Genomic DNA, 11,498 nt, shown 5'->3' on the forward strand with positions numbered 1-11,498 from the left:
CCCCTGTCCTCGACCACCCAAACTGTCTGCAGTCCATTCTGTGAGGGAGTCCGTGAGTCGGTCACAGGTAGACTGACTCAGTCTGAACACCTGGTCCAGGCTGGCTGCTAGCGTTAGCATCAGAGGCTGTGCTAGCTCAGCCCTCTGGGTCAGTGTGGTCACGTATATGTAGCAGCCCAAAGGTGTCAAATACAGGCACGCTAAAAGCTGCACTGACAAAGCAGCGATACGTGATGACTTGAGATGACAACTTGTTGCTTGTAGTTAAGCGATCATCTTTTAAAACAGGAAGATAAATTATGACAAATGAATGAATGTGAAACTGATGCAGCTGTCTCTGTGGTTCATTGATCACAAAGGTCCAGTTTCACATATTAAAATGCTCAGTTTGTATTTTTGTCTCCACACACATTCAAACTTTTATACATGAGTGTGAATTTAAACGTCTCAGTATATCTTGATCCTTTGTTAAACCTGTGTAAATGTTCCTGTGCTTTATTCACAGACTAAACCAGAGGCTGTGACTGTGATGTTTCCTTCACTCATCCTGTATCTGTGTAAATGTTCATCAGTATGTCTGTTCTGGACATTAAACACTTATTTATACTGTAACTGTTGATGAGACTCATTGTGCACAATATCCATACAATAACCATGGTGTGTGTGTCCTTGTGGTGCACGTTGTAACAGTTACTAAACTGAACTCTGGACCCGTTTTCTTCTCACCTTGGAGATAAAACAAACGCCGACCTGATTAAACTGCAACCTGCAGAGATCTGAAGCCTGAACTCTGGAGCCAGTTCTTCCTCCCCAGGATATCTCTCATTATTAACGAGTCCACTCTGTGTTTTCCTCTCAGCCACGAGCGCATTCATGTGTTTATTACGAGTGTCATCATCAGAGCCAAGAATGAAGGAGGTGCTTCATGTGAGATGAGATGAAACGGTAACAAAAGCGACTGTAAGGCAGTAAAATGTCAGTGGTGTGGGATGTGCACAACAATCTGGGGTTTTATGACGGGAAATCTAGAAACATTGAAAACACTATCCAAAAATTCACCGTCATCCGAGACTTAAGTTCCATGCAGGTGTCACTGTCACTATGGCGATGGGCCTATGTGACATCAATATAGAGTATTTCCTGCTGTTTAGTTGTTTGATGATGAAACTCGTCTGAATATGTCACATGAACACTTTAACAGCAGCTCTGCAGGAAACCTGACCATCCAAGGTGTTTCTACGTCTAATGAAGGACTCTACAGGTGCAGCATCCCTGGAGTCCATAGACTCATCACACATGATGGTAACCTGCTCTGCAGTCCAGCTCAGTGTGACATTACAACTGAGCATCGTTACAGAAACTGTCTCTGTGGGCTTTATAACCTGCTGGTCTGAGAACTAGAGCCGAGGATGTCTTACGCTTTGTTGTTTCAGAGACATGTTGAGTTAAAGAATGGACATAGTGACTGTATGAAATGTTTTATTTTAAAGACATACTCTGTTGATTTTCAACCAGCTCTGTGTCACCATGGTGTGGGCAGTGTGTGCAGGTGAAGCCACCCTATGAGGACCACCTTAACACAGTGTGTCTGTACACATCATCCTCACTGTGACCTCGTCACATGTCCACGTTTGGTCATGGACTTTCCACGTCCACATATGACGTCCAAGGTACCCTGGGTGTGTTGGTTGTTGACGTTCTGGGACGCCGTGTCAACTTCAGCCTGTTACATGCATTGTCTGTTTTCAAAATACACTTCTGTTTTCACAGGAAATGTACAGTTTGATAAAAAAATAAAAGTGCTACATGAGGTCAAATCCCACTCCTGCTCTTTTATTCCAAAAAGCTTCACCCATCAAGCTAGCTAACATAGCTAGCTCCTCCCCTGGGCTCACACTTACCTGTGCTGTGCTCCTTCCTTGTTGCTCAGTGATGGAAATTCAGAAATCAACGCGCAATCGCAACGAACGACGAATTTGAACGCAAGGTTTGAAATTTGACTCCCACACACACTCAGCACACACTCCTGTGTGACATACCTCAGGCGGGGTTCGAACCCGCAGGTTGGCAGCTCTCTGCGTTGGCGGTCGGCGTCCTTCACCACTGGACCATCTCCAGTGCTGATCAACACAAGGAACCAGAGAGAGATGAAGATCAGACTGAAGCTGCACAAACTTCATCTTCATCAACCTGCAGAGAAACAAAGTTTACAGACTGAAACATGTCCTGGTGTTCTTTTTTTAGGTGGTTCTAGTGTTCCTTTAGGATGTTCCAGTGTCACTGAGGAGGTCACAGAGGTCCTTTGGGAGGTTGTAGAGGTTCTTTAGGTGGTTCTAGTGTTCCTTTAGGATGTTCCAGTGTCACTGAGGAGGTCACAGAGGTCCTTTGGGAGGTTGTAGAGGTTCTTTAGGTGGTTCTAGTGTTCCTTTAGGATGTTCCAGTGTCACTGAGGAGGTCACAGAGGTCCTTTGGGAGGTTGTAGAGGTTCTTTAGGTGGTTCTAGTGTTCCTTTAGGATGTTTCAGTGTGACTGAGGAGGTCACAGAGGTCCTTTGGGAGGTTGTAGAGGTTCTTTAGGTGGTTCTAGTGTTCCTTTAGGATGTTCCAGTGTCACTGAGGAGGTCACAGAGGTCCTTTGGGAGGTTGTAGAGGTTCTTTAGGTGGTTCTAGTGTTCCTTTAGGATGTTCCAGTGTGACTGAGGAGGTCACAGAGGTCCTTTGGGAGGTTGTACAGGTTCTTCAGGTGGTTCTAGTGTTCCTTTAGGATGTTTCAGTGTGACTGAGGAGGTCACAGAGGTCCTTTGGGAGGTTGTAGAGGTTCTTTAGGTGGTTCTAGTGTTCCTTTAGGATGTTTCAGTGTGACTGAGGAGGTCACAGAGGTCCTTTGGGAGGTTGTAGAGGTTCTTTAGGTGGTTCTAGTGTTCCTTCAGGATGTTTCGGTGTCACTGAGGAGGTTACAGAGGTCCTTTGGGAGGTTGTAGAGGTTCTTTAGGTGGTTCTAGTGTTCCTTTAGGATGTTCCGGTGTCACTGAGGAGGTCACAGAGGTCCTTTGGGAGGTTGTAGAGGTTCTTCAGGTGGTTCTAGTGTTCCTTTAGGATGTTTCGGTGTGACTGAGGAGGTCACAGAGGTCCTTTGGGAGGTTGTAGAAGTTCTTCAGGTGGTTCTAGTGTTCCTTAAGGATGTTTCAGTGTCACTGAGGAGGTCACAGAGGTCCTTTGGGAGGTTGTAGAGGTTCTTCAGGTGGTTCTAGTGTTCCTTTAGGATGTTCCGGTGTGACTGAGGAGGTCACAAAGGTCCTTTGGGAGGTTGTAGAGGTTCTTCAGGTGGTTCTAGTGTTCTTTTAGGATGTTTCGGTGTGACTGAGGAGGTCACAGAGGTCCTTTGGAAGGTTCTTGTGGTGGTTCTAGTGTTCCTTTAGGATGTTTTGATGTGACTGAGGAGGTCACAAAGGTCCTTTGGGAGGTTGTAGAGGTTCTTCAGGGGGTTCTAGTGTTCCTTTAGGATGTTTCGGTGTCACTGAGGAGGTCACAAAGGTCCTTTGGGAGGTTGTAGAAGTTCTTTAGGTGGTTCTAGTGTTCCTTTAGAATGTTCCAGTGTCACTGAGGAGGTCACAAAGGTCCTTTGGGAGGTTGTAGAGGTTCTTCAGGTGGTTCTAGTGTTCCTTTAGGATGTTCCAGTGTCACTGAGGAGGTCACAGAGGTCCTTTGGGAGGTTGTAGAGGTTCTTCAGGTGGTTCTAGTGTTCCTTTAGAATGTTCCAGTGTCACTGAGGAGGTTACATGGGTCCTTTGGGAGGTTGTAGAGGTTCTTTGGTGGTTCTAGTGTTCCTTTAGGATGTTTCGGTGTCACTGAGGAGGTCACAGAGGTCCTTTGGGAGGTTGTAGAGGTTCTTGTGGTGGTTCTAGTGTTCCTTTAGGATGTTCCAGTGTCAATGAGGAGGTTACAGATGTCCTTTGGGAGGTTGTAGAGGTTCTTTAGGTGGTTCTAGTGTTCCTTTAGGATGTTCCAGTCTGACTGAGGAGGTCACAGAGGTCCTTTGGGAGGTTGTAGAGGTTCTTTAGGTGGTTCTAGTGTTCCTTTAGAATGTTCCAGTGTCACTGAGGAGGTCACAAAGGTCCTTTGGGAGGTTGTAGAGGTTCTTCAGGTGGTTCTAGTGTTCCTTTAGGATGTTCCAGTGTCACTGAGGAGGTCACAGAGGTCCTTTGGGAGGTTGTAGAGGTTCTTCAGGTGGTTCTAGTGTTCCTTTAGAATGTTCCAGTGTCACTGAGGAGGTTACATGGGTCCTTTGGGAGGTTGTAGAGGTTCTTTGGTGGTTCTAGTGTTCCTTTAGGATGTTTCGGTGTCACTGAGGAGGTCACAGAGGTCCTTTGGGAGGTTGTAGAGGTTCTTGTGGTGGTTCTAGTGTTCCTTTAGGATGTTCCAGTGTCAATGAGGAGGTTACAGATGTCCTTTGGGAGGTTGTAGAGGTTCTTTAGGTGGTTCTAGTGTTCCTTTAGGATGTTCCAGTCTGACTGAGGAGGTCACAGAGGTCCTTTGGGAGGTTGTAGAGGTTCTTCAGGTGGTTCTAGTGTTCCTTTAGGATGTTCCGGTGTGACTGAGGAGGTCACAGAGGTCCTTTGGGAGGTTGTAGAGGTTCTTGTGGTGGTTCTAGTGTTCCTTTAGGATGTTTTGATGTGACTGAGGAGGTCACAAAGGTCCTTTGGGAGGTTGTAGAGGTTCTTCAGGTGGTTCTAGTGTTCCTTTAGGATGTTTCAGTGTCACTGAGGAGGTCACAGAGGTCCTTTGGGAGGTTGTAGAGGTTCTTCAGGTGGTTCTAGTGTTCCTTTAGGATGTTCCGGTGTGACTGAGGAGGTCACAAAGGTCCTTTGGGAGGTTGTAGAGGTTCTTGTGGTGGTTCTAGTGTTCCTTTAGGATGTTTCGGTGTCACTGAGGAGGTCACAGAGGTCCTTTGGGAGGTTGTAGAGGTTCTTGTGGTGGTTCTAGTGTTCCTTTAGGATGTTCCAGTGTCAATGAGGAGGTTACAGATGTCCTTTGGGAGGTTGTAGAGGTTCTTTAGGTGGTTCTAGTGTTCCTTTAGGATGTTCCAGTCTGACTGAGGAGGTCACAGAGGTCCTTTGGGAGGTTGTAGAGGTTCTTCAGGTGGTTCTAGTGTTCCTTTAGGATGTTCCGGTGTGACTGAGGAGGTCACAAAGGTCCTTTGGGAGGTTGTAGAGGTTCTTGTGGTGGTTCTAGTGTTCCTTTAGGATGTTTTGATGTGACTGAGGAGGTTACAAAGGTCCTTTGGGAGGTTGTAGAGGTTCTTCAGGTGGTTCTAGTGTTCCTTTAGGATGTTTCAGTGTCACTGAGGAGGTCACAGAGGTCCTTTGGGAGGTTGTAGAGGTTCTTCAGGTGGTTCTAGTGTTCCTTTAGGATGTTCCGGTGTGACTGAGGAGGTCACAAAGGTCCTTTGGGAGGTTGTAGAGGTTCTTGTGGTGGTTCTAGTGTTCCTTTAGGATGTTTTGATGTGACTGAGGAGGTCACAGAGGTCCTTTGGGAGGTTGTAGAGGTTCTTCAGGTGGTTCTAGTGTTCCTTTAGGATGTTTCCGTGTCACTGAGGAGGTCACAAAGGTCCTTTGGGAGGTTGTAGAGGTTCTTTAGGTGGTTCTAGTGTTCCTTTAGAATGTTCCAGTGTCACTGAGGAGGTCACAAAGGTCCTTTGGGAGGTTGTAGAGGTTCTTCAGGTGATTCTAGTGTTCCTTTAGGATGTTTCAGTGTGACTGAGGAGGTCACAAAGGTCCTTTGGGAGGTTGTAGAGGTTCTTTAGGTGGTTCTAGTGTTCCTTTAGAATGTTCCAGTGTCACTGAGGAGGTCACAGAGGTCCTTTGGGAGGTTGTAGAGGTTCTTCAGGTGGTTCTAGTGTTCCTTTAGAATGTTCCAGTGTCACTGAGGAGGTTACATGGGTCCTTTGGGAGGTTGTAGAGGTTCTTCAGGTGGTTCTAGTGTTCCTTTAGGATGTTCCGGTGTGACTGAGGAGGTCACAAAGGTCCTTTGGGAGGTTGTAGAGGTTCTTGTGGTGGTTCTAGTGTTCCTTTAGGATGTTCCAGTGTCACTGAGGAGGTCACAAAGGTCCTTTGGGAGGTTGTAGAGGTTCTTTAGGTGGTTCTAGTGTTCCTTTAGGATGTTTCAGTGTGACTGAGGAGGTCACAAAGGTCCTTTGGGAGGTTGTAGAGGTTCTTGTGGTGGTTCTAGTGTTCCTTTAGGATGTTTCAGTGTGACTGAGGAGGTCACAAAGGTCCTTTGGGAGGTTGTAGAGGTTCTTGTGGTGGTTCTAGTGTTCCTTTAGGATGTTTCAGTGTGACTGAGGAGGTCACAAAGGTCCTTTGGGAGGTTGTAGAGGTTCTTTAGGTGGTTCTAGTGTTCCTTTAGGATGTTTCAGTGTGACTGAGGAGGTCACAAAGGTCCTTTGGGAGGTTGTAGAGGTTCTTGTGGTGGTTCTAGTGTTCCTTTAGGACGTTCCAGTGTCAGTGAGGAGGTCACAAAGGTCCTTTGGGAGGTCTCATGTGGTCCACATAGCTCAGCTGGTAGAGATGTAGCTTCACTGTCTGAAGGTTGTGGGTTCAAATCCCACTCTTGCTCTGTGTATGTTCCGTGTGTCGACCCTCAGGAGAACGTGTCATCAAGATATATCTTATTGTGAAAGGTCTGGTTCTTAAAGACACTCAGAGCTGATCTCAGATCAGACTGATTCATGTCTGTTTCAACACATTCTCAGTTGAGGTGAGAAGTGTCTCTTGGCTTCAGCTGAGTCCATCAGCCTGTGGAGCTGCAGAGCCCCCAGCACTGGGGAGGGGCCTCACTAAAGCAAATGCATCACAGGACATTTTAACACATGAAGACAGGGTCAGGGTTCAGACTGTTACGAGCTGAAGACGCTGGACTAGCGAGCGAGGGTAGCCATGTCTACCTAAACAAAACTGGAATCAGACACCAAGGAAGTGACTGAGTGTGCAGCATGAAGCATTGTCTGTCCGAACATGGTGCAGGCCAGCATTACAGCACCCTGGGTATCTGTCATTTTACACTGCTGAAGCAGCAACAGCTCAAATGAATCCTGAGAATCCTCTGATCCCAGCAGCATCAAACCTATCACTGTGAACTCATTGCATTAACTGTGGAAGCAATCAGGAGCACTCCTCCCTTCGTACATTTACAGCTACACATTGTGTCCCAGCTGCTGTTACTGTCCTGGTCACATGAAAGGGTCAGTAATGTGCACTCCAGTGTCTTCAGGCATGTTGAGTTGGTTCCAGCTATGAACACAGTGTGTCTTCATGTGATGGTGAGGACAAGGTTTTGTAGTCAGCTGACAGCTCAGACTTCAGTCCCCCAGCCTTTAATATCATGGTCTGTGTCTCCATCTGGTGGCTGAATCCTGTCAAAGCTGCTCTGCTTCACTTCAGCAGCTTCAGGCTTGGCAGTGGCAGTACTCACATGTTATCATATGGTTTGTCAGAGGTTTGGGGCTGCACATGCATCACTGACTCTAAGACTTACACAACACATTTAAAACCACTGCAGTCCATCAGGTGAGCCAGTTTCAGGGTCCTGGTGTTGTGCACGCTGACTCACTGCCATGGCAACAACTCATTGTATTGTATGAAAAAAAACTGTTACAGAAGTCAAAGCATATTGTGTGAAGACAAATATTAGTAGAGTATGTGGGGATAATCATAGTATAGGTTTGAATGCCTTTCTTTAAAGGTGTGAATGAAAATGTTCAAGGAGCAGGCCTATGTGGCTTATGGACCAGTGACATCATAAATACATCATAAAAATGTCATAGTATAGCATGTCGTCCAAAATCACAAAAAAAAAGTCATAGTATAGCATGTCATCCAAAATCATAAAAAAACGTCATAGTATAGCATGTCGTCCATAATCACAAAAAAAGTCATAGTATAGCATGTCGTCCAAAATCATAAAAAACGTCATAGTATAGCATGTCGTCCAAAATCATGAAAGAAACGTCATAGTATAGCATGTCGTCCAAAATCACAAAAAAACGTCATAGTATAGCATGTCGTCCAAAATCACAAAAAAAAGTCATAGTATAGCATGTCGTCCAAAATCATGAAAGAAACGTCATAGTATAGCATGTCGTCCAAAATCACAAAAAAACGTCATAGTATAGCATGTCGTCCAAAATCATAAAAAAACGTCAAAGTATAGCATGTCGTCCAAAATCACAAAAGAAGTCATAGTATAGCATGTGGTCCAAAATCACAAAAAACGTCATAGTATAGCATGTGGTCCAAAATCATAAAAAACGTCATAGTATAGCATGTCGTCCAAAATCATGAAAAAACGTCATAGTATAGCATGTCGTCCAAAATCACAAAAAACGTCATAGTATAGCATGTCGTCCAAAATCATGAAAGAAACGTCATAGTATAGCATGTCGTCCAAAATCACAAAAAAACGTCATAGTATAGCATGTCGTCCAAAATCACAAAAACCGTCATAGTATAGCATGTCGTCCAAAATCACAAAAACCGTCATAGTATAGCATGTCGTCCAAAATCATGAAAGAAACGTCATAGTATAGCATGTCGTCCAAAATCACAAAAAACGTCATAGTATAGCATGTCGTCCAAAATCATGAAAGAAACGTCATAGTATAGCATGTCGTCCAAAATCACAAAAAAACGTCATAGTATAGCATGTCGTCCAAAATCATAAAAAAACGTCAAAGTATAGCATGTCGTCCAAAATCATAAAAACGTCCAAAGTATAGCGTGTCGTCCAAAATCACGAAAAAAAGTCATAGTATAGCGTGTCGTCCAAAATCACGAAAGAAAGTCATAGTATAGCATGTCGTCAAAAATCACGAAAAAAAGTCATAGTATAGCATGTCGTCCAAAATCATGAAAGAAAGTCATAGTATAGCGTGTCGTCCAAAATCACAAAAAAAAGTTATAGTATAGCATGTTGTCCAAAATCACAAAAACCGTCATAGTATAGCATGTCGTCCAAAATCACAAAAACCGTCATAGTATAGCATGTCGTCCAAAATCATGAAAGAAACGTCATAGTATAGCATGTCGTCCAAAATCACAAAAAAAGGTCATAGTATAGCATGTCGTCCAAAATCACAAAAAAACGTCATAGTATAGCATGTCGTCCAAAATCATAAAAAAACGTCAAAGTATAGCATGTCGTCCAAAATCATAAAAAAAGTCAAAGTATAGCATGTCGTCCAAAATCACAAAAGAAGTCATAGTATAGCATGTCGTCCAAAATCACAAAAAACGTCATAGTATAGCATGTCGTCCAAAATCACAAAAAACGTCATAGTATAGCATGTCGTCCAAAATCATGAAAGAAACGTCATAGTATAGCATGTCGTCCAAAATCACAAAAAAACGTCATAGTATAGCATGTTGTCCAAAATCACAAAAACCGTCATAGTATAGCATGTCGTCCAAAATCACAAAAACCGTCATAGTATAGCATGTCGTCCAAAATCATGAAAGAAACGTCATAGTATAGCATGTCGTCCAAAATCACAAAAACCGTCATAGTATAGCATGTCGTCCAAAATCATGAAAGAAACGTCATAGTATAGCATGTCGTCCAAAATCACAAAAAAACGTCATAGTATAGCATGTCGTCCAAAATCATAAAAAAACGTCAAAGTATAGCATGTCGTCCAAAATCATAAAAAAACGTCAAAGTATAGCATGTCGTCCAAAATCACAAAAGAAGTCATAGTATAGCATGTCGTCCAAAATCATAAAAAACGTCATAGTATAGCATGTCGTCCAAAATCACAAAAAACGTCATAGTATAGCATGTCGTCCAAAATCACAAAAAAAGTCATAGTATAGCATGTCATCAAAAATCATGAAAAAAAATCACAGTATACCATGTCGTCCAAAATCATAAAAAAACGTCATAGTATAGCATGTCGTCCAAAATCATGAAAAAAAATCACAGTATAGCATGTCATCCATAATCACGAAAAAACGTCATAGTATAGCATGTCGTCCAAAATCACGAAATAACGTCATAGTATAGCATGTCGTCCAAAATCACAAAAAAAAGTCAAAGTATAGCATGTCGTCCAAAATCACAAAAAAAGGTCATAGTATAGCATGTCGTCCAAAATCATGAAAAAACGTCATAGTATAGCATGTCGTCAAAAATCACGAAAAAACGTCATAGTATAGCATGTCGTCAAAAATCACGAAAAAACGTCATAGTATATAGCATGTCGTCCAAAATCACAAAAGAAGTCATAGTATAGCATGTGGTCCAAAATCACAAAAAAAGTCATAGTATAGCATGTCGTCGAAAATCACAAAAAACGTCATAGTATAGCATGTCGTCCAAAATCATGAAAAAAAGTCATGGTGTAGCATGTCGTCCACAATCATCAAAAAAGTCATAGTATAGCATGTCGTCCAACATCATGAAAAAAAAGGCATAGTATAGCATGTCGCCCAAAATCAGGAAAAAAAGTCATAGTATAGCATGTCGTCCAAAATCACGAGAAAACGTCGTAGTATAGTATATCGTCCAAAAACATGAAAAAAAGTCATAGTATAGCATGTCGTCCAAAATCATGAAAAAAGTCATAGTATAGCATGTCGTCCAAAATCATAAAAAAAGTCATATAGCATGTCGCCCAAAATCATGAAAAAAGTCATAGTATAGCATGTCGTCCAAAATCACAAAAAAAGTCACAGTATAGCATGTCGTCCAAAATCACAAAAAAAGTCATAGTATAGCATGTCGTCCAAAATCACAAAAAAGTCATAGTATAGCATGTCGTCCAAAATCATAAAAAACGTCATAGTATAGCATGTCGTCCAAAATCATAAAAAACGTCATGGTATAGCATGTCGTCCAAAATCATAAAAAAAAAGTCATAGTATAGCATGTCGTCCAAAATCATAAAAAACGTCATAGTATAGCATGTCGTACAAAATCACAAAAAACGTCATAGTATAGCATGTCGTCCAAAATCATAAAACAAAGTCATAGTATAGCATGTCGTCCAAAATCATAAAAAAACGTCATAGTATAGCATGTCGTCCAAAATCATAAAAAAAAGTCATAGTGTAGCATGTCGTCCAAAATCATGAAAAAACGTCATAGTATAGCATGTTGTCCAAAATCATAAAAAACGTCATAGTATAGCATGTCGTCCATAATCACAAAAAAACGTCATAGTATAGCATGTCGTCCAAAATCATGAAAAAAAGTCAAAGTATAGCATGTCGTCCAAAATCACGAAAAAACGTCATAGTATAGCATGTCGTCCAAAATCATGAAAAAAAGTCATAGTATAGCATGTCGTCCAAAATCATGTAAAAAAAGTCATAGTATAGCATGTCGCCCAAAACCATCAAAAAAAGGTCAGAGTATAGCATGTTGTCCAAAATCACAAAAAAAAGTCATAGTATAGCATGTCGTCCAAAATCATAAAAAAACGTCATAGTATAGCATGTCATCCAA

This window comes from Epinephelus fuscoguttatus, linkage group LG23 (assembly GCF_011397635.1).
Source record: "Epinephelus fuscoguttatus linkage group LG23, E.fuscoguttatus.final_Chr_v1".
Classification (NCBI taxonomy): Eukaryota; Metazoa; Chordata; class Actinopteri; order Perciformes; family Serranidae; genus Epinephelus; species Epinephelus fuscoguttatus.